At 54.5% G+C, this 22,526-nt stretch overlaps 1 protein-coding gene across 2 annotated transcripts in view; it reads right to left on the reverse strand.

Annotated features, from left to right (window-relative positions):
• Positions 1 to 16,733, reverse strand: part of SEMA6C (semaphorin 6C) — a 34,971-nt gene extending 18,238 nt beyond the window's left edge. Inside the window, exon 1 of one of the 2 annotated variants that reach the window (XM_087913607.1) lies at positions 16,502 to 16,733. The gene's annotated coding sequence lies outside the window, so the exon portion shown is untranslated. The remainder of the gene's footprint in view (positions 1 to 16,501) is intronic. The other variant, XM_087913608.1, reaches the window with a different exon arrangement.
• Positions 16,734 to 22,526: the final 5,793 nt, after the last annotated feature.

Raw genomic sequence — 22,526 nt, forward strand, 5'->3', positions numbered from 1 at the left:
GGCTCAGGGGGTCCCTCTACAGGTGCGTCTTTCAACCTTGGCACCTTTAAGAGGGGTGGACTTCAACTCCCAGAATCCCCTAGCTGGCAATGGACTTCAACTCCCAGAATTCCATGGCTGCTGGTTAGCAGTTCTTTCTTTTAAAATTTTCTGTTATTTTCTGTTATTAAAATTATTCTGTTTAAATTATTCTGTTCTTTTAAAAACTCCACTCAGACTTTTTCTAATTCGGGGGAGGGAGCGGGGGGATTCTGTGTCAGATCCGGAAAGCGTGCGAAAGGGAGGGAGGAGGGACCCCCGTTACACTGAGAAGCTGCCACCGTGTCAGCACTTTCCTGAGCCATCTGTCAGGCACAACTCTGTCACTATAAATACAACTCAAACGCCACCGTTGCCGCCACCGAAGGTTCTCCGCCTGGCATCTCAGCGCCAACCCACAGCAGAGCGGCTGCTGTGCCTCACCAGACACTGCCGGGGGTGGGGGGGGAGATTTCAAGAGATCTGTCTGATCGCACACACACACCCTGGCATCGGAGCCCCAGGTCTGCCCACCCTGAGCTGCCAGGCCTGTAGCAGGCAGGATGCCCCCCTCCAAGATGCTAGTCCTCATGGCAACCAGTTTGTGCGAGGTTCGAGTCTGGCCTCTTTTTCTCCCGAGATAGAAATAGCTGAATCATGTGAAAACACACACAGACACAGAGCAGGGATGTCTTTCTTTCTTTCTTTCTTTCTTTCTTTCTTTCTTTCTTTCTTTCTTTCTTTCTTTCTTTCTTTCTTTCTTTCTTTCTTTCTTTCTTTCCTTCCTTCCTTCCTTCCTTCCTTTCTTTTCTTTCCTTCCTTCCTACCAGAAAAATATCTCTTCCTTTGTCATCCTTTTGAGCGGCTGAGCCAGGTTTCCTTCACTTAATGAGACTCCCCAGGCTTTGGAATTATGATATACATACATACATACACATTTCCAACGGGAGAGAAAATTGAAGCTTTTGTTGGCTGTTTGCAGTGGCCTTTGTGCACCAGCAGATGTTGCAGTGAAATGATCTTCTAATGCAGTGGGAGTTTGTAAAAAAAATAAAATAAAATCAGTTTGGTGATGGCTGCTGGCTGTGGAATTCTGGGAGCTGTAGTTTTTACCCATCGTAAAGTGCCTGGGGGATTCTGGGAGTTGTAGTCCGCCCATCTGAAACTGTCCAGATTGAGGAAGATCCCTTCCAAGAAACCCATCCAAGCCTGAGTGGCAGCCGCAGGGTGGCACCCCTGGTCCTACGAAAAGTTTGGCAGGAGAATCATTGCACCACGGGGGGGTTGACATTTTTCAGGGGGGGTACTCATCCCTCTTTGCGTCATGCGAGGAAACCTCCAAGAGGAAATACAATTCGGTAGAAGAACAGACTAAAAACACCCCAAGCACATCTCGGTCCGTCCCAGAAATGCCTTTTTTCTTTTTAAACGTCTCCCAAGTTGCAAATCGGAGGTGCCCCAAAGTGAGCCAACCTTGGCTGAAGAGGAAAGGGTGGCCGAAGATTCGAAGCCCCCCCAACCCCAAACTCAGCACGTATAGAGGGGCGGGGGGAGGGGAGAAAGAAGGGGAGGCTCCTTTATTTATTTATTTTTGGCCTTTGGACAGACTTTGCCTGGACATGGAGGTTCCATTCTGAGCACCAAAGCCAATTGGCTTAAGAGTCCTGCAGCCATTTCCATTGCATTGCATTTTTTTTTAAAAAAGACGAACCACGTTTAGCCCAGACCCATTGAAATGATTCCGGGGGGAGAGGAGAAAATTGGGGGGCTTGGGGGTTCTGGATGTTCTCCCAAAGGACAACCAGAGAAAAGGCAGCGTGCACACACACACCTGTGTGCCCACAGGCAGCGCCCCCGCCTAGCCAAATCCAGGTATCAAAATCTCATTACTGAAGACTTATGGACTCCCGGCTGCTAAAGCCGCCCCCACCTTCCCTGCCCCCCACTTCTTCTATTGCCAAAGAGGAAGGGTGACCCACAGAAAACAGCCCCTGCCTGCCCCACAAATGGAGATGTTGCAGTGGGGGGGGTGGAGGGAACCCACATATTTCTGGTGCCTGATGCTGGGTGCTTGGGACCTGAGCAGCCTTCTAGCCCTCATGAAGGAGAAGGGAAGCTACCCCGGATGGACACCTTGCAAAATAATTGGGGTTTTCCTTCCTTCCTTCCTTCCTTCCTTCCTTCCTTCCTCTCTCTCTCTCTCTCTCTCTCTCTCTCTCTCTCTTTCTTTCTTTTTCTTTCTTTCTTTCTTTCTCCCCGCTCTCTGTTTAGAAAGGCCTAAATAAATAGAGGTCAGCTTGAATTAGAGGGGGTTGGGGGGGCTTGTTTGCTTCAAAATCAGCTAATGGAATAAATAATAAATAGATAAATCTGCTTTTTGGGCTCAGATGTTCATTTGGGGGCAAAGCACCCCAGGATAAACGCGCGGCTGATTTTTGCAGTGAAGAAGCTTAGCCAAAGAAAATACATCCCTGCAAGTCTCTAGTCCTCAGGGTTTGGCCAGATCTGGGCAGCGGGGCTTTGCGAGGGAGGCCTCCCTCCGCTTCATTTCTCGGTTATTAAATCAAGGGCCTCCGGCGTTCGCATCGGACTCCCAGCCGACCAGGACAACAGAAACGGAGATAATTTTTTCCTCTGGAAAGGCAGGCGAAACAGCTTCCCAACTCTGACAGGGAGCAGAATGGCTGCCTGGTAAGAAGATGCGACGGTCTGTGGAAACGTATCAGGCCTTCTGCCAGGGCTTGGGGGTGGGGGGGGCGGGTTTGGGGAGGGGCTCGGGGAGGCAGAAAGAGGGGAGCCTTCCTTTTTATTTTAAATCTATGCCATTCTGCAAAGCACTGCATCCCCCTGAGGTGCCCCCTCCCTCTTCTCTGGCGTCCTTCCCGTCCTCAGGAACGAACTGCTGCTACCGGAAGCGACAACTGGCAGGAGAGGAGGGGGCTGGAACACAGAGGCCGCTCTGCCTGGCCCAGCAGAAATGCTTTATTGCTTCCTGGGTGGGGGGAGGGTCTTTGTCCCACCAGCCAGCCACCTCCACTCACCCTCCAGCCCCGGCTACGTGCCAGCCCACTGGAGGTGGGTTTTGGGGTGCCTTGGCACAGGCTAACCAAGCTAAGAAGGAGCCAAGGGGTGGTTGAGGGGGGCCTTTGGCCTGGTTTCTGGGAAGCTGCACCTGCTGTCACTTTAAAAGATGCCAAAAAAAGGAGAATATTTGTAGCTCGGCCTTGAAAGGGTCTTTGGTGGTCTCTGAGTTTGGTGGATGCTTTGCAGACGTTTCACGACCCAACTAGGTGGCATCATCAGTGCTAGAAGGGAGGAGGAGGAGGGGGATTAGGGCTCCTTGGTGGTCTCTGAGCTTGGTTGCTTTCTTGTAGACGTTTCATGACCCAAGTAGGTGGCATCATCAGGGCTAGTGGGGTTTGCTGCAAATGCTCCTTCTAGCATTGACGATGTTACCTAGTTGGGTCATGAAATTTAAAAGATGCTCTTGGGAGGCTGAACAAGCAACCAGGCATGGGATGGGTTTTTCTGTCTTTCACAAAAATAAAAATAAATGTATTTTTTATCAATAAAAATAGTCTATAAATAAACGAAATCTGCAACAAAGACTCAAAGCAACACAGAGGTTGATAATTGGGAGAAATTAAAACCCTAAAACGACTGGAGGGCTTGCTGGTCATCTTAGATTCGAACCCAGCACTTGGCAGGCTTTCTATCTGTCCCTCCCACTAGTAAAGTGCATTGTTTGTGTGTGTCATATTTATTTTATCCTTCTCTGGTCTCTGCAACAACAGCCCTGAAAGGGAGGCCAGTGAGGAAAACGCTGGGTCCTTTGGCCAGGGCATCTCTTGAAGGTCGGGCATCAGCGTTGGCATAAGAGCTGGACTCAAACGGTCAGAAAACGGGATCAGACGTAGCCAGAGGTTATCTAAGGTCCTCTTTTACCTGCTGCCTCTTGCAGCCAAAAATATCTGGATCAGTTGGGTGTCAAATGCCAGCTCTCTGGACACGCCAATCGGCCAGAAAACCGCCTGCTTGGCTGGCTCCTCTGCGCCGAAGGGGCTTCATCTGCAGAAATCACTATTGGGTGGGCAGATAATCCCTGGCACTGCAAATTGCCGGAGAGAAGTAGAGAAGCTGGCAATTCTCATTTAAAAATACAGAGGCAAAGCTGGCACTTTGCCCTTCAGCCATGCCAGGTGTCAACCTGGTGCCTTTGACCAAAGGAGTGAACCCCAGAGTCGGTCTCCCTTTCCCAAAGATCACAAATGACTGATGGGCGAGGCATTTCCCACCCACCCACCCTTCCTATGAAGCACCGAGCCAGCCACGTGGTCACCTCCTCCAAAAATAGACGGCGTAATTAAATGAAATATTATGCCAATTAAAAACCCAAAGCTGGCCTCTTCTCCATCCTCTTCTTCTTACCCGGGGCCACCTCGATATAAATTTAATATATTACTTCTCATCAACTGGCACATTATATTCCAGGCGCTCCGTTCAATCCACACGGCGGGGCTAATTTTAGCAGCTGCTCCAGCTGCCTTCTGCTTTTCCAGAAAGAGGGAAGAAGGAGGAGGAGGAGGAGGAGGAGGAGAAGGAGAAGGAGAAGGAGAAGGAGAAGGAGAAGAAGAAGAAGAAGAAGAAGAAGAAGAAGAAGAAGAAGAAGAAGAAGAAGAAGAAGAAGAAGAAGAAGAAGAAGAAGAAGAAAACGGGGAGGGGGAATTTCAGAAAATTGAATTGCAAGGCAGCATCTGAGCGATTAAAAAAATACAAAACAACCACACCCACCCAGCCAGCATTGGAGTCTCTGCCAAGGCTTGGGAAGCATTTGGAGTCTTCGTTCAGGCGCTAGTCCTCATGAACTTGGCCCCGGGGAGGTGTGGAGAGCGTTTAGAATCTTCACTCAGGCGCTAGTCCTCATGAACGGGACTGGGGAAACCTCCTTGAATGATAGAAACACCCACGTCTTCTTCACACATGCGCTGCACGATATCGAAACATCCAGAAAGTCTATCTAACGAATATCACCTGGACAGAAGCACCCTGGGAAACCGCCCCCCCCCCCGACACACACAATTTCTGAGTGTGGAAGTGGGGGGGGGTCTCCAAGGGCAAAGAGCAGGACTTAAGAGCAGGGGGTGTAAAAGTGGCTGCCGAGACCCCTCCCCTCCCCTGAGCTCTCCGGGGCTTTGGCACCAACGTCGGAAATTAAACTATTAATAATTCAGGGTCCGTTGCCGTTATAAATTCAGGGTCCCGCAGGAGCCATCCGTGCCAGCAAGCCGAGATGGGAGGGAGGCGCAGAAGCGTGGGGGGGCTTTTTTGGGGTGGGGGGGGCAGAAGGAAAGAGAGCCCACAGCTTTTATGTTTCCTCTTACTGGAGATGGGAACAAATGGGAAGGAAAGGTGAGCCTTAAAATTAAAAGCAAAACAAAACAAAAGAATCCGCCATGCTGGAGGATGGATGAAGTTATGAAATGACAGGGAAGGAGCCTCTGCACTCAAGGCATGCTCAGAGGCACTCTGGTCTTAGCAGGCTGAGCACATGGAAGCGATTCCCTTTTTTCTCCCAGAAGCAAAGGGGAAAGCGGCGTTTTGGGAGCCGGGAAGCGATTTCTGGCTAAAGAAGGGTGACCCTCCGGCCTCAGCTGCACCCCGTAAACCGACTGCATAGGTATCTTTCTCCCCAAAAGAACAAGGCCGAAGAAAACCAGAGATGAGAAACGAGGAGTGATCCAAATAAATAAACCACAATTCTGAGTCTCTCCTTGGGAAGCAGCTCATCCCCGTTTCCGGAGCGCTGCAAAATTCCCGCTTGGCAATTCGGGACGTGGTGACGTAGCCCCGAATCATCCGGTGATAACCGTATCGCAAGATTGGGGGTTCCCCTTCGCTTGATATCTATCCCCTCGGCCGCTTGGACTCTATCAAACCCAGCCGCTTAGCAGCTGAAGCCATAAAGACAGAAGTAAAATAACGTTAACCCAGCAGTTCGTCTCGCCGTCCTACGAGTTAAACCACTTTCGGTGCCAGAGGCCTGTCTGGATGAAAAACCAGGGAGAGAAAGACGCACTTTGGGCCTGAGAGCACCCCCAGAAAGGGAGGCGAAGGGCCCTTACTCCGAGGAAATTTGCAATTATCTCTCGCCACTTTTCTTGCCAGATCCCCGAATGGCTGGCTGGCTGGTTTTTAGCCCTGGGTGCTTTATTGTTTCCTCTGCCCTCCATGCTCCTCCTTCCTCTTCAGCCATGCCTGTGTGTGTGTGTGTGTGTGTGTGTGTGTGTGTGTGTGTGTGTGTGCCTGTTGTCTGGTTTTCCCTCTAGCTTCGTCCCGGGGACTTTCTGTGCCTCTCCCCAGCCATCTAGAAGCGACTGGACTGGAAGAGGTTTCGCCCTGCGAAAACAGCAGCGCCCCAGCAGCATCCTCCGGGCGGCACCCCAGGCGGAAGATGAAGAGGACAAATGAGATGGACAAACCAGCCACAAAGCTGTGACAAACAGGCCAGGCTCCAAGGGGGAATTAAGGCCCCCTCCCCAGTCCTGCTGGCTTTGAGGGAAGCCAGGAAGAGGCGCAGGAGAGGCAAGATAGCTCCGTCGGTCAAAACATTTGGCCTGGGCGAGAAAACCTGGATTTCCCATGATTGGAAGAACGAAGGTGGACTCCAGAAGCCGAAAGAGACTTCAAAACGGGTCCAGAAAAAGAAGAACGGAAAAGGCTACAGGAGGAGTCCCCAAACGTGGCAACTTTTAAGGCGTGTGGACTTTAACTCCCAGAATGTTTTGCTGGCTGGGGAATTCTGGGAGTTCGAATCCCCACGTCTTAAGCCTTAAAGTCGCCACGCGCTTGGAGAGCCGTGTGTGCTGGCGGTATTTGCATCCCATGACAAACCCCAGCCCTAAATTCCTGGAGGGGAGGTGGCAACAGATCCTTTGCCATTTATCCCACCGCTGGAAGGCAAAATACGGCCCCCGGAGTGAGCCTTGCAAACGTTGTCATCACAGGTGATGGGGGGGGGGGGGCTGCCTGGGACTCCCCCAGATTGTGCTCTCCACTCCACACCCCCAGGAAGAAAAGAACTCGGCTGCTCCCCGCGCCCAGTAAGAGCTAGACTGTCCAAATGGGAGTCAGCCGGCTGGGAAAAGGCAGCGGTTAAGAAAACACAGACAGAAAAGCAGTCCTGGTGAAGACAAACAGGCTTAGAAGCGCCTCCCTAGGAAGGAGCAGGCAGCTGCCAGATCACAAAAAGGCCAGGGGATCTTTTGTTGGGGCTGTATACATTTCCAAGACTTTTTGTGGGGTTTTTTTCTTCTCTTCCTCCTTCTTTCTTCCTTCCTTCCCTCCCTCCTTCCTTTCTTCTCTATCTCTTCCTCCCTCCCTGCCTCCCATCCTTCCTTCCTCCTTTCTTTCCTCCTCTATCTCTTCCCTCACTCCTTCTCTCCCTCCTTCCTTCTTTCCTTTCCTCCCTAGAGAGATAGATAGAATAACTTTATCGTCACATTCAATGTACACTAATCGGCATACATTAAAGCGAAATTTTGTGGCCTGCAGCTCTCAAAGGGTCACCACCTCCAATACACACTACATAAACATAACAAAATAACAAATAAATAAATACAAAATTATGCATATATCCACATATATCATATGAATATATATATAGACAAAGAAGCAACAATCTAGTTCCTTCCCTTCTTTTCCCTCTCCCTCCCTTTCCTTCTTTCCCCTCTCCCTCCCTTCCTTCTCCTTCCTTCTTTCCTTCCTTTCCTACCTACCTACTTCTTGCTCCTTTCTCTCCACCCCTTCCTCCCTCCCTCCTTCCCTGTCTCTTCCTTCCTTCCTTCCTTCCTTCCTTCCTTCCTTCCTTCCTTCCTTCCTTCCTTCCTTCTTCCTTCCTTCCTGCTTAAAGAGGGCTGTGAAGCGGGATATAAGTCTATTGCTAACTTCCTTCCTTCCTTCCTTCCTTCCTTCCTTCCTTCCTTCCTTCCTTCCTTCCTTCCTTCCTGCTTAAAGAGGGCTGTGAAGCTGTATATAAGTCTATTGCTAACTTCCTTCCTTCCTTCCTTCCTTCCTTCCTTCCTTCCTTCCTTCCTTCCTTCCTTCCTTCCTTCCATCCTTCCTGCTTAAAGAGGGCTGTGAAGCGGTATATAAGTCTATTGCTAACTTCCTTCCTTCCTTCCTTCCTTCCTTCCTTCCTTCCTTCCTTCCATCCTTCCTGTTTAAAGAGGGCTGTGAAGCGGTATATAAGTCTATTCCTTCCTTCCTTCCTTCCTTCCTTCCTTCCTTCCTTCCTTCCTTCCTTCCTTCCTTCCTGCTTAAAGAGGGCTGTGAAGCGGTATATAAGTCTATTGCTAACTTCCTTCCTTCCTTCCTTCCTTCCTTCCTTCCTTCCTTCCTTCCTTCCTTCCTTCCTTCCATCCTTCCTGTTTAAAGAGGGCTGTGAAGCGGTATATAAGTCTATTCCTTCCTTCCTTCCTTCCTTCCTTCCTTCCTTCCTTCCTTCCTTCCTTCCTTCCTTCCTGCTTAAAGAGGGCTGTGAAGCGGTATATAAGTCTATTGCTAACTTCCTTCCTTCCTTCCTTCCTTCCTTCCTTCCTTCCTTCCTTCCTTCCTTCCTTCCTTCCTTCCTTTCCATCCTTCCTGTTTAAAGAGGGCTGTGAAGCGGTATATAAGTCTATTGCTTCCTTCCTTCCTTCCTTCCTTCCTTCCTTCCTTCCTTCCTTCCTTCCTTCCTTCCTTCCTTCCTGCCTCTGAGGGCCCCATGGGACAGATCCCCCCCAAGAGCATCCAACCCCTCTCCTCCTAACCTCTGCTGAGAAACCCTCCGTCTCTCTCGCTGGTATCACAGGATAAAACCGCCTGTCACGAGATTAAACGCCCGCCCACTGCCGTCCATTTCCACGCACCAGGAGGCCCCCTGCCCCCCGCCAGCTCCTAATTCCTCCCAGGGGCAGCCGATTCTTTCTTTCTCCGCCTGCAGGTCTTATGATGATAATAAGACTCAGGAGGGGAAAAACGTTTTCAGTACAAGAGCCGCTTTGTTCCAGCACCCAAAAACAGCTCCATCCAGGCCTCCCCTGGACGCGGTTCGGAGACCGGGGTCTCGAGTGGCGATAACAGGGAGCAGACCCACTTTCAAATTTCCCCCTAACGGACCTGCTCCAGATCCTTTCTCGGAGCTTAAATCAATTTTGTTACCCAGTCTTGAAAACCATCCCAGGAGACGAAATGAAGGTGCTTTGGTTTTCCTTGTTTCCACGCCTCCCCTACTTCGGTGCCAATTGGGTTGGACTACAAAGCCCATCTCCCTGCCCTGGAAGAGAAGCTTGGCTTCCCTGGGAATCCGTCCAGAGAATCAGGAACCTCTGCAACGCCCAGGGACGGGCCTTTCCTTAGAAACCAGACTCAAGTGGCTAGTCCTCCTCGTTTGATTAAAAAGCAGGCATTCGTTGCTCGCATTCCCCTCTCTGTCCGCCCTCCCCGCGCCTGGCTTCGTACTGCAACTCCCCAAACCGCCGCTTTCCCAGGTGTGCCGAGACGAACAGGCTACAATTCCCAGCGCCGTGGTGCCCACATCCTGGGAATTGCAGACCCCGCGGGCGTTGGTCCCTCCTGCATTTGGGAAGAAGCAGCTGCAGTCTCTCACCCTGAGGAGGGTCTGGGTGTCCCAGGGCAGGAAAGGGGGCCACACAGAGAGCCCCCAGATCACTTAATCTGCACAGCGTCTGGTCCAACCCCGGCACCATCGATTCATCTGTTCGCTTGACAAATGGCGTCTTACCTGCAGCCCCTGAACGGGCCGGGCACGGTGATTTATGTGCCGCCAGACTCTAATTCGATTCTCTCTGAATATGGGCTGCGGTTCAGTCGCCTCCTTTGGCAATGCTTGGTCTGCCTCTGTGTGTGTGTGTGTGTGTGTGTGTGTGTGTTTGCCAAGCATCAAGGGTCCACGTGGCTCAACTCGAGGTCTCTTTTTAGAGGAGCCGACCGGAAGAAAAAGATCTACCTTCCAAAACGCAGCCGCTCACATCCCGGCATGAATTGTCTCGATGTACAGCCATTAAGCACTCGGAAAGGAGGCCACAAGGAGATCTCGGTCCTACAGTCAGGGCCAAAGGAAAACAAAGACAGCCCGGCAACTCACGGCAGAAAATGGGGCAGGGAGGGAGGGGGGAGGGAATACCAAGCAGGGCACAGATTCTAGCAATTGCATTGAAGTTGGAAGGAAGCGGCCTGCAGCAACGTTCCTGCAAGGATTATGGGCACCGGAGTCCAAACCAAGGACCTGCCAGAAAGGCCCCCGAGGTCCCTCCTATGATTCTATGAAAGGGGTCCTCGAAATTCGCACCTTCCTTAAAACAACAGCAGCCTCTATTATCAACGAAGGCCTGACAGAGGCGTATTCGTTTTATTTATTTTTTTAAACAGAGATGGAAATTCAACAGAGCAGGGGTTGGACTAGAAGACCTCCAAGGTCCCTCCCAGCTCTGTTTTATTCTGTTAAATTGGAAGGACTGAAAAAAAACCCCAGACAAACGGATGGAAAAGCAACCATTTTTGAGGAAGGCTTAAAGGGCAGAAACCCACCAAGCACTTTGCACGACGGATCCCGATGTTTTCGGGGGGAAACTTTTGGCAGCACCGATAGCTGACTTGGCGCCCTCAACCTCCTCGATCTCGTTTTGTCGAATAAACTCTCATTCCCGCCTCACGGGAACCAGCACGCTGAGCACGTGGCGTGAACACCAGCCCAAGGCGGGAGGAATCCGGCCAGGTTTTCGCCAGAGCTGACCTCTGCGGAGAAGCTGCCTCAGGTGTCCAGCCAGCGTCCATTTTTAGCACCTCGGCTAATCCCTCTTAATGCCCTTTCCAGCCACGGCTGGACCGTCTTTTCATCCGTCTCGCCAGAGCCCAGAAGACGGGAAGAGGCAGCCTGGGCTGCGACCGACTCCCCTTTGCCAGAACGGCCGATAAGAGAGAGAGACAAAACAGGCCTTTGGGGAAAGGAAGGGCCAGCCAGGGCAACACAAACACACAAAAACACAATATTAAAAGTGGAAATCCAGGACGCCGGAGGAGAAGAGCCTCTAAAAAGGCTCCATTCCTCTCCGCATCTGCAGTGCTCCAGTTTACGTGCCCCTGTGGGAAAAACGAGGCGGTCTTTCCCGTACTGCGGCTTCAGGATGCAGAACCGTGAGGACTAGAACCTTGGTTTCTTCTTTCAAGGGCAAGCAGATTAGCTGGATGGCCCAGGCTGCGCTTTTGCAAGACTAGCCAAAAGAAGGAACTGGGTCTTTTTGGGGGTGGGGGTGGAGGGGGTTTGCCTCCCCAAAGGGACAAGCATTCCCCAAGGAGTCCATAGCCCCCATTTAGGTGCCTGACCCTCTTTGCAGACAAGCCAGCTTCCTGCATCGGAACCGCTTTTTGATAGCCCAGCTTCGAACCAGGAATCATATACGACCTTGGCTCTTTAGGTTGACACAACACGGTTCTGTATACTAGCCACGCAGCCCATTTGGCATGGACGCTGGGCTCGAGCGAAGGGCCGCTCGGGGGGAACTGCAGCAGTCCAGCTTTGGCCGCTGCCAGAGCTACGCAAATCCCAGGGGGTCAAGCTGCCCCCTGGAGTCGTGGGAAGAGCAGCGTTTTGGTGGCAGTGACCGCCCGGCCGCCCTTCCACCCACAGCTGCAGTGACCCCAGCAGCTGCAGGCGGCCCGTGCTGGGAACCGCCATCCCTGTGACGGTCTCTCTGGGAAGCTTCGCACCCGAGGCTTGACATCCGACGTGCCAAGCAGAGTGTGGGAACGGCGTAGCTGGAGGACTCACACGCAAGGCCGCTTGCTGGACTGGAGACGCCCCCTTTCCCAATGAGCCCCCCGATTCTCAGCTGTGGAGCGGGGGTGGGGTTAGAGCCCAGAGAGGGAGGGGCTGCTTTGGGGGCATCTGAAATGCGAAAGACCCCCCCAGTCTCTTCCGGAGGATCACCGGAGCCAGAATGCCTGATTTGGTGGGGCGGGCAGGCAGGGGGGGCTCCTTGAGGGTCCTCAAACATCCGACATTCAAGGGAATCGGAGTGCCACACCCTTGATCTTAGCCAGCCTGGTTCTACCTCGCAGGGCTCTTGTGAAGATCAAGAGGTAGGAAGGATTGTGTCCTTTTCTTTGGGAAAAGCAACGTTCGAAAGGCCCCGAATCTCTCAACAATGAATTCCCCTCACTTGGTGATCACCTTGTGGCCTCCTTTCCCTAGCCTTTTCCCCTCTAGATGCTTGGGACGCTCCCCCCCCCCCAGCCAGGCCCAATGAGAGCCAAAAGCGACGAGTCGAGGGACTGACACACACCCCCCCCCCAATTCAGATTTCTGGGCAAAGAAAAATTTGAGTTTTTGTGCTGTTTTTGTTTTGTCCACAGCGGACTCGACACAAGACAAACAGGAAATCCCCCCCCCCCAAAGCTAGGAAGCTTCCTAAGGGCCAAAGTGGGGGCAGGGGGTGTGGGGGGGGGGCAGAGAAATCTCTTAAAGCCTCTTTTCCCTAATGAGATGTTTGCTATTTTTGTGGGTCCTTGGAGAGCCCTGGATGGCTGGAGAAAATTGGCGGTTAAAACAAGAATTAAGGAAATAATCCAGAAATGATTTCCAAGAAACCGGATGCTGCCGGCCAGGAAGGAGCCAGTCCTCTCTGCCCCCCCTGCCCCCCACCCCCGGCCAGGCACTTTGCCCCTCCCCTTTCCTCTGGGGCCCAATTCCTGCTCATCCTGTTTCAATCCTCCCAGCCAGAATAAAGCCCCTCCCCAAATAGAATGGGAGACCGAAAGAGAAAGCTGGACTGGTCCCGTCCCCCCGGCCCGTCCTGTATTCTGGAAGGCATCCGGTGGATTCCAGTTCGGGAGTGGGGTCCGAAGAAGAGGGAGGCCCCTCCCTCAAGCCGGAAGAAAGCTGAGCCCCCTCTCGGCCCCCTGCCCGCTTCCTGGTGGGGGAAGCGCCTGGCTTGATTAGCAATTAAGGGTGCAGAAACGCCCCCCCCTTCATTTGCAAATGGGGCATCTGGAAGGGAGGCTGGCAAGGCTCAGCTAGGCACCTTCTGCCGGTTTTCACGGCTGCCAGGTGAGACCCCCCCCCCATTTCCCTCTCCTTGGCTACCAGGTGAGACCCCTGCCCAATTGCAGAGCACCCCTGGAGGGCTGGAGGACCCTTCGGTGCCATCCTCAGCCAGAGATTGGACCTGCCCTGCACGGGATGCCAACGTCCAAGCCCCCCCTTAAGTGAGTGGAGTGGTGCCAACTCAGAGAATCAACCTGGAATATACAGGAATTGCACAATACAACCCTTGCCTGACAACAGCCTTCTGCACATCAGGCTAAACCATGGCTTGTTCTCAGCACTGGACAAACCACGACGATCCGTAGTATGGTCTGTCATGTCTGCCCTAGGCTTAAACAAACTTTGTGGAGTACACATGTTGCGAAAGGCCCTAGGACCAGTGACGGCAACGTTGCCACAATCTGCTCCATGATGCACACTCAGCCCCCAGCAAGGAAGCCGTATCTGGGTTAGTGCCAGGCCGATTCTCCCCGCCTGGGAGTGAATTCCTGGTGTGGTTTGTTTACGCGTGGCTTCGCAAGGGGCCCAACTTGGCCTCTTCCCAGAAACCCTGGCCGGTTTCCCCACCTCCAAATTCTAGCAAGCGGCTCAGCTCATATTAAGCCAGGATTGTTACTCTGGAAATGATGGCTTATCAGCAATAGCCACCCACCCTCTTTGTTTTTTGTTTTTTTCAAGGTGACAACAACCAGACAGCAAAAGGACGAGTCGGTCTGAGCTGCAGCTCAGCTGCTCTCCTGCCACACTTAAGAATGGAGGGTCCCTGAGCACGCGCAGAGTGCTTTTCCATGCCAGCAAAGCAAGACGCCTTCTTGGGGCCAACCTGGAAGCCCATCCAAGTTTGAACTGTCGGAATCAGGATTTGGGCAACTCACCGCAGTGTCATTGTGCAGCATGGCTCAACAACAGGGTTGGTTCGAAACCTGATGATGGAAAGACCCCCTCCCCCAGGACCCCTCCCCGGTTTTTTTCCCCAAGCAGCTTCCTCACATAACCTTTGAAAGAGTTCAAACCACCCCACGTTTGCTGAGTGTGCAATTGTGGAGGGGCACAACCTCCAGCAAGGGGGGGGGGGGGAATCTTTCCAGACCATTTCTTCTGCCAATTTTTCTACGCGCAGGACACAAAGTTTTGTTTTTGCAAAACTTTCCTCTGTTTTGTTTTCGGCTTTTGGGTTGGGGGGGAGAAGCAGAGAATTTTTGTGGTGTCGCAGCTCCAGTTACCACTTCGCCCGGCCACCCTGGCAGGGGAGGGAGCCGGGATGGGGGTGTGCTTGGCCCCCCCACCCCACCCTGGGAAAAACACGGCCACAGCTATGTGATAAGAAGACCAAGCGAAGGTCCTTGACTTATGATGAGAGATACCGAAACGCAATTATTTTTGGACCATCTCAAGTTTGGTCCACAACAAGCCCCCCACCCCACCCCCCCACCCCGCTTACGACAACTTTGCAAAATAGGCCTTTATTACGAATCACAGGAGATACGGAAAAGAAGCTGAAAAAAATCACAGATTATCCCCAAGCAAGGAAGAACAATAAACCAACCTTCCGGAGGCAAAATTAAGCAGACTGTTTAGCCACAAATAACAGGGACGAAGCGCACTCTGTCCATGCTCAGAGCTAGCACTTTTAGAACACTGTGCCGCTTGGAAACGGAGACTCCCGAGCGGTTCCATAATCTCCTGGCTTTAACCGATTCAACAAAACCCTGCAAACTTTCCAACAAGTAAAGCAACACAGCCAAGGATAATATTCCTCCTGGGCAGGCCAAAGACCCAGCTATGGTAGGAGAAAAAAAATGGTCGGTGGAAGCTTCGGTGTGAAGCAAACAAACAACCTCCCTCCAAACACAAAGGCTGCACAAACCTTGAGCTGTTTTGTTTAAATTTGGCTTATTATTCTGCAAAGCTTTCACTGCTCCTTGGAATCCGCTTTCTTGATCCTCCTCCAAATCTCTGCATTAACCTAGTTCCAGGTTGGGCCTTGCTAACTTTCGCAAGATTCCTTAATTTATTTCCACCAGAGGGGAAAAGTTAAAGAGGGGGGGAGGAAGGAGGAAACAGGCACCCAGAGGTTATCCAGACAGGGCAGAGGCCTTCTCTGGGCGGGGAAAAAAAATAACAAAACCCACTTAAGGCAGCTTTCTCTCCTTGCGACGTGGATCAGGAGTCAAAAGAGGAATATTAACAGGATTTGGCTAATCTGAGCAGCCAGCTGAGCCTCCCTCTTCCCCGCTGTTCCTTTCCAGTCCAAGCTGGGTTACTATATTCCAGCTGTTGGCGCAGGGCTGGGCTCCGTTATTGGCAAAGCCAAAGACAGTTGGGGGATCTGTCTTTTTTTTCTTTTCAGTGGTTTTGTAAAAGGCGGGCGGTGTGTGTGTGTGTGTGTGTGTGTGTGTGTGTGTGTGTGTACACACACGTCAACACTCCCAGGGGGACCTTTTCCACCCAGCAGAGCCCCCTAAGCAACAGAGGGGTCTCCCTGCCCCCCTCAAACACAAACACACACACACACACACACACACACAGGAGCCCCTTGTGCCTCCTGCCGTTTCCACACTGAATGCCCCCTCCCCCCTTAAAAAAAAGGCGGGGGGGGGGGGGAAAGGCTTGGCCGGGATTCAAAGGATCGACCCTGCTTTGTTTATTGGTGGGCGAGAGTTTGTTTTTCTCCTCCTGTCCTTGCGGGCTTTTAAAGTTTGGACTTTTTATCCCCCCACCCTTTTTTGGGGGGAAGGATTCCATTTCAAACCGCAGAGGGGTTGACTTTGTGGGGGGTGGGGGTGGGGGGGGTCATTTGATCGAATGGGGGAGGGGGCTGGAAGGAAAGGGGGGAAAGGCTTTTCCCAAGGCCCTTCTTTGCAGAGAGCGAGCCCCTCCCGAGACGACACCCCGCACCCCCCCCGCCCATCCAGCGTTGCAGAATGCCAAGGAGCGAAAGAGCGAACTCGGCTCCCTTCAGACGGTGGGAGGGGACGGACTACAATGCCCATCGCAGCTCAGTTAGCCCAGTTCTGCACTCCGCCCGCCCCGAGGATGCTGGGCGTTGCAACTCCGCGCCTGCGAGGGGCGCCCGGTTGGAGAAGGAGGCGCCGAAGCGATGCTCCTTTCGCTCCCCGCAATGGGGCTCGCTTCCCGGGCCACGGCGCCACTTCCAAGGGGTCGGGGGTCCCCCGGGGTGGCCAAGAGGGGCTTCGGGGGGGGGGCGCCTGGCAGCGGATGCCGGCGGCGCTTGCGGAGCTCCGGAGGGGCCGCAGGCGAGAGATGCGGGGGAGCCGGGGGGACGACGGCGAAGACCCCCTCCCTCCAGCACTGGCCGCCCCCTCCCGCCGCCCCAGCCAGGCACCAAGCGCAGCCCCGACGCCCGGCGCGGTCTCTTACCGGGGGGCTCCGCTGGTCTCTGCGGAGGAAGAGCCCGACCGTCCCCGCGGGGCTGTCCGGTCCGGACGGGGCTGCAGGGGGCAACGGGCCGCCAGCCCCCGCCCGCCCCTGTGCGGGGAAAGCCTCCCTCCTGGCGTCGGAGCTGCCGACCTTCCCGGAGCGCTCCGGGCAAGTGGCGGCCGAGGCTCCGGCGGGCTCCGGGCAGGGCGGGGGGCGGCCAGCCAGCCAGCCAGCCCGCCCGCGGCGGGGAAAGGCTCCGGAACAAAGCCGCGGCGGCTGAGCCGAGCCGAGCCGAGCCTCGCAACTCAGCGCCGAGCCCTGGCAGCCCTGCTCCAATCGGGGCGCGCGGCTCCGCCCCCCCACGGCCCCTCCCCCACCCCGGGACCCCCCGCCCGCCCGCCCGCCCCTCCGGAGGGCTCCCACCCCGGACGCCCCGCGAGGGGGGCAGGCGGAGCGCGCGGAGGGGCGGGCGGGGGCGCTGTTGCCCCTCCCCAGCCCAGGAAGGCAGGGACGGGGGCGCGGAAGAAAGTTGGCCCGGCAGCCTTCTCGGGAAGCCCTGGGGGCGTTCTGCTGAGGCCCCGACGGCCCTGCAGGGTTGGCCAGTCGGCGGGCGGGCGGGGGTCCCGACGAAAGCCGGGGAGGGGGAGGAGGCGGGCCTGTTGTTGCAAGGCTGAGCCTGACCTGTTGCCCATCTGGTCTGTTTGCGAGGTTGGGGTCTCCCTGCCCATCATCCTCGGCCTGCCGGGTCCAAGGAGGCGGTGGGAAGGCTGGGGAGGGGGGTTGTCAGCTTGGCAGCTGGACCGCCGCGGGGGGAGGCTGGCTCCGGGGTCCAACATCTGGCTAGAAACGGCGGGGAAGGTGGCGGGGGCTGGAAGCAGCTGACACCGGCAGAGACGCCCGAGGGCTCAACGGAGCGTCCCTTCCCAAGCTGTCACCTGCCGACTGCTTTGCACCACCGCCCCCATCATCCCCGCCCTCAGGCCTTGGGCTCCCGGAGCCAGGCGGGTCGCTGTTCCTAAGGCCGGCCGAGGAAGCGCTTCGGGGAAAGGAGCCCTGGCATCGGGGGTTGAGGGGGGGGAAGGAGGAGGCTGCGGACCCCCGCTTGCCTTTTCTCCCGGGTCCCGACGACCCTTCCCCGGGAGCGTCTGAAGCGGGTCTGTGTGTGCGTGTCCGTGTGTCTTAATGGGGTCCCCTCCCCCCCTGGCTCCGCAGCCAAAGGACGGACGGCGAGGGAGGAAAACCGGAGCTCCAAATCTCCAGAGGAAATTGGGGATCGCGACGCCTGGAGATGATTTGACCAAAACGTCCCCCCCTGCCCCCCGGTTTTCCCCCCATCCAGTCGGCAGGAAAACCGTCCACGGGATCTGCCCTCCCCGGTCCAGGCGGGCTGAGTGTGCGGGGGTGTCTGTGTGCAACGCGGGGTTTGTGGCGCCGCTTCGGACAACGCCCCCGCCCCCCCCCCACCAAGGAACCACCGAAGCGACCACCGGACAGACCCTCCGGCCGCCTCGCCGCGGCCTGGAAATCAACGCCGCCCGGGGGTCCCTGGAGACCCACCGCGGGCCGAGGAGCCGCCCCAAGGGCGTCCATCCCTGGAGGGGGGCAGGAAGAGAGAAAAGCCTGGGAAAACAATATCTAAAAACTATCAGAAGCCCCCCATAAAAAAGGAGGGGGGAAAGTCGGGAAAGGCAGGGAGATTTTCCAGGAAAACTTTGGGCTGTGGAAGGACGGTGCCAAAATGTGTGTGTGTGTCCGTGTGTGTGTCCGTCCCTTCCCATCCATTTATTTCCCTTTTCCGCAAATGAAAAGCGAATGGCCCAGAAACGCCGCCCGCCCGTCCCTAAGCGGAAAAGATTGCGAACAGGACGGAGGGGGAGACCAAACTCCCTGCGGGGCGGCGCCCCCCCGTTCCCCCCTCCTTCCCTTTGCCTGAGCTCATTAGCCGCTGCCAGCGGATCCATTAGCGAGCCGGGTAATTAAAAGCCTGCAAGGGGAAAGGCCTCGGAACAGCTGCTTCCTGCAGGGAGGGGCGCCTCGCCGGGGTGGGGGGCCTTTGCACCATCCCACATCTCTCTGCCTGCAGAGAAGGGGAGGGAGGGGGAACCCCCCCCTCTCCCCTCAGGGGCTAGCAAGGACCACAATTATTGGAGGGTGCGGGGAGGGCAGAAGGACCCCTTTTGCATCCTGGTTTGTGCAAACTTTTGTTTACTCCACTCTGCAAATATTTTTCCTTCTGGGGTGGATGTTTGGATGTCTGTGTGTGTGTGTGTGGGGGGGGCTGTTAGGCTCCCTTCCTCTCCCCCAAAGGAGCCTTCTCCCACCTTCCTGGGAATTGAGTGATAAACACCAGCCCCCTCCCTTCCCACCCCCACCCCACCCCCCAGAAGTTCTGTGGGGCAATTTTGCAAGGAAGTGAATATTAGAACTGCTGGTAATTTTCCAAGGAGTTGAAAACAGAGGCTGGAGGGGCCCAGGGACCCTTGGAGCCCTCCTCCCTCCACCTCGGATGGTATTTTATTTTAAAAAAAAAGAGATTTATAAAGGGAGGGGGACACGCATTCAAAAAAATGCTGGGCAGGTTCCAGATTCTGCAATGCGTCCCATGTTGCACCCGCAGGCCCAGGCACATGGGTGGGTGGTCTTCAAGAATATACTGAATAGCCACTGAGACCCAAAACCCACAGGCTTCCTTGGGCTCCTTCAAACTCCGCTTCCCCCCTTTGCAAATGGGTCGGATTTCAGCTCCCAAGAGTCCAAGCTGGTGGGGTGCTGGGGGTCGCCCACCCACCCCCGGTTCCCGGCCTGGCCTGCCTCTTTCTGCACCCCAAAGGTGGAGATATCTATTTTCCTAGACATCTTTTTCCGTCCCCTCCGACAGCTGCCAAACCCCAAGTTGGGACTTGCAGACTAATCCTCGGAGGAAATGCTTATCAACACGCAAGCCCGGACTCGTTTGTGGGGTGTCTCAGCCCACCCCGAGTTCTTCTCCGCAGTTTCGACAGCCAGGGACTTCCCGGCCGGTGATGACAGAGGTGTGAGGCAGGCGACGAGAGTTTCGAGTACAAGAGGAGGAACTGGTTTTGCCCATGGTGGAACTCACACGCCCACCCACCCCAAAAAAACTGGCTCAGATTCGGACACCTCCCCAAGGGCCCCTCTTTCCAGGATGCATGGCCCCCAAAGTGCAGCTGCTCACTAGGGCCCGGTTCACACAACACAGGAAACCCGTTTTTGGTCACCCTTGGCATTTTGAAGACGGGGGGACTGCAACTCCCAGAATTCTGCAGGCAGGCAGCACACACCTCTCTGGACTGCAACTCCCAGAACACCCCAGCCGGCATGAAATCCAGGCATGCTACCCGTGGGATTCTGGGAGTTGAAGTCCACCCACCTTTAAGGTGCCAAGGTTGAGGGGCACTGTGCCTTCACTTTCAGAGGCGGCAGCTGCATTCACAAAGCCCCAATTGACACTTCACAACGTCCACTTTCTCCCCTCCCCCCTTCGGTCTCCTTCTCCCTCGCCCCTCCATCCCCTCCTCCTTTCTCCTCCCCCCGCCGTCCCCCCTCCAGGAAATATGAATCCACACTGTGCCACGAATGCCAATTGAACTGTGGCAAAGTGGATTAAGGCTTGCCATTTATTTATCGATCTGTCTCGGGCTGCGCAAAAGTCACTGCTCCTCCCCAGGGAGCAGGGCCGCCGTGTGTGTGTGTGTGTGTGTGTGTGTGTGTGTGTGTGTGTGTGTGTGTGTGTGTAGATGGGGGGGAGCAGGAACAACGAAGAGGAGGTTGTAAGATTTGGGGAGCCAGTGCCTCTTCTGGGCTCCTGGTTAGAAGGGGATCGGAAGTGGATCCTTGGAGCTGAACACAGCAGGAGAGGCTGAAAGGCCTGCAGACCCCAAGGCTGGGAAGCTCTGCTTGAGGGGACTTCTGAATTCAGCTTTAAAAGCAGATTTTTCTTGCTTGGAATTTGGGAAAGGGTCAGCTGAGGGGTTAGGGAGAAGGAGCAGCCCCAGGGCAGGACTCCTCCTGTTCCTTCTTTCTCTCCCTCCCTCCCTCCCTCTCTCTCTCTCTCTCTCTCTCTCTCTTGTATTTTCCAAACGGGAAACAATCCCTCCCATCTTGCTGTCACAGCAGAAGTGGGGGAAAGGAGGGTTGTGGCCTCTTCACAACCACACACACGTTTGTTTTGGCACCCATCTGCGGTGCATCGCCCGGCTGATCGGAGGCCGGGCGGCTTCACCTCTTTCAGGCATCCTTTCTGGGACAGAACAGGGCCGAAAGGAAGCCCAGGGAGCAAACGGCAGGGTGGGCCTCCGCAAAACAGGGGCACAGCCGCTCTCCTGCCCCCACCCCTTCAGATTAGTCACAATTATGCAACCAACAACAGCGCTGTTGTTCGACACCCTCCATTGTCACTCCCTTCTTCCGAGATAATTTGTGTGCAATTTTCTGCCATCTTGGGGTAAAGCTCACCGTTGGGCGAACCGGTTCCTGCCCACAAGCCAGGTTTCTAGAGCTCATTAAAGGTGCTGCCTTGTATTTTTAACAGGTCCTGGGCAGGGTGAGGCAAGAGGAATGGGGGTGTCATTGGGTGGGGAAGAGTTCTTTCTGAAAAGCCCCCCCCCCAAAAAAAAATAGTGGAGAAGTGGGGAAGAGCGAAGGCTTTCTGTGAATGCAAGCAGGACAGAGAGAGAGGCAGATGTGGGTTTGCGATTGTGGTTTAATTCCAGCAAGGGAGCGGGGGACAGACAGCCCTGGAGACCAAACAGGTTCCCCCAGCAGGTATCTGATCCTCCTCCCCTCACCTTGTCTCCTTAATCTGGGCCTCCAAAACCTGCCCCATAGTCTCTCCCAGCCTCCGCGCATGACATGCCCAGGCACGGTGCCCCATCGCTTGGCTCCAGCCCACACAGAAAGAAGTCACACAAACACCTGTTGCCACTTCTGGCTCCATTTCCCCAAGACCCAGCCCGGACAGGTGAGCCTCTCTGGCGCACCTTCACACTGGGTGCAAACCGATGCCAGCCAGGGAGGTTCTGCTGCGTTGACCAAGGCTGGCAGGACAGTCATGCCAAGGAGCAGGTGGTCAGCCCCCCACCCCTCTTCTGGAGAAATGCAGGGGGTCAACTAACTCACCTGGGCTGTTTGGGGGCAGTTCCTCTTTTCTTTTTTCTTTTCTTTTTTCTTCCTTTTCTTTTCTTCTTTCTTCCTTTTCTTTTTTCTTCCTTTTCTTTCTTTTGGGCAGGGGTCCCCAAACTTGGCCACTTTAAGACTTGTGGACTTCAACTCTCCAAATTCTGGGAGTTGAAGTCCACAAGTCTTAAAGTGGCCAAGTTTGGAGACCTCTGCTTTAGGGGAATATACTCGGACCCTGAGCTTGGAATTCAACATAAACTTTGACCAGGAATCCAAGGGAATCTTCAACCTTGCTCCAAATGGATTCCTGTAACTTGGTTCAGTGTTGTTGCCTCTGGATTGGTCCAGGAGGGGCAGTTGGACACCTGACCCCACCCTGGACAACCCCCCCACCCCCATTGCAACTCATTCTGGGTGATACCATTATCATCCCATCCACAGTTTCTTCGCCTTTTGGACAAGCAACTGAGCAAGGAAAACAGCTTTTGAAGCCAGATGCCAGAGAGATGTTCTACTATTTTTTTAAAAAAAACAAACCCTCTTTCAACTTTAAATATTTGGCTGTTTCAAGAAAAAGGAAAAGCAGGGGGGAAAGGGGGAGGAACCAAATCCGGCCAGGAGCTGGTGATAAAAGCCCTGGCTTATTTATCATCAGGGTCCCTTGGATGGAGATAATTAAAAAGTTGGCCATCTCCTTCCAGGAATTAATCCTCTCCAAAGTGACAGGGACTCTTTTGGGGGGGACCAGAAATAGCCAGAGTCCTCAGTGAAAGCGGGGGAGGGGGGAGGGAGCTTGGTGGAGTTCACAGATAATCTCCTTTCATTTTGGGAAGGCTGCCTGTTGGGAGGTCAGCAGGCATTAGCCCCCTTCAATTAATAACTCAGG

This window comes from Pseudonaja textilis, chromosome 16 (genome assembly GCF_049901715.1).
Source record: "Pseudonaja textilis isolate UNSWEBS1 chromosome 16, rPseTex1.2, whole genome shotgun sequence".
NCBI classification, from domain to species: Eukaryota; Metazoa; Chordata; class Lepidosauria; order Squamata; family Elapidae; genus Pseudonaja; species Pseudonaja textilis.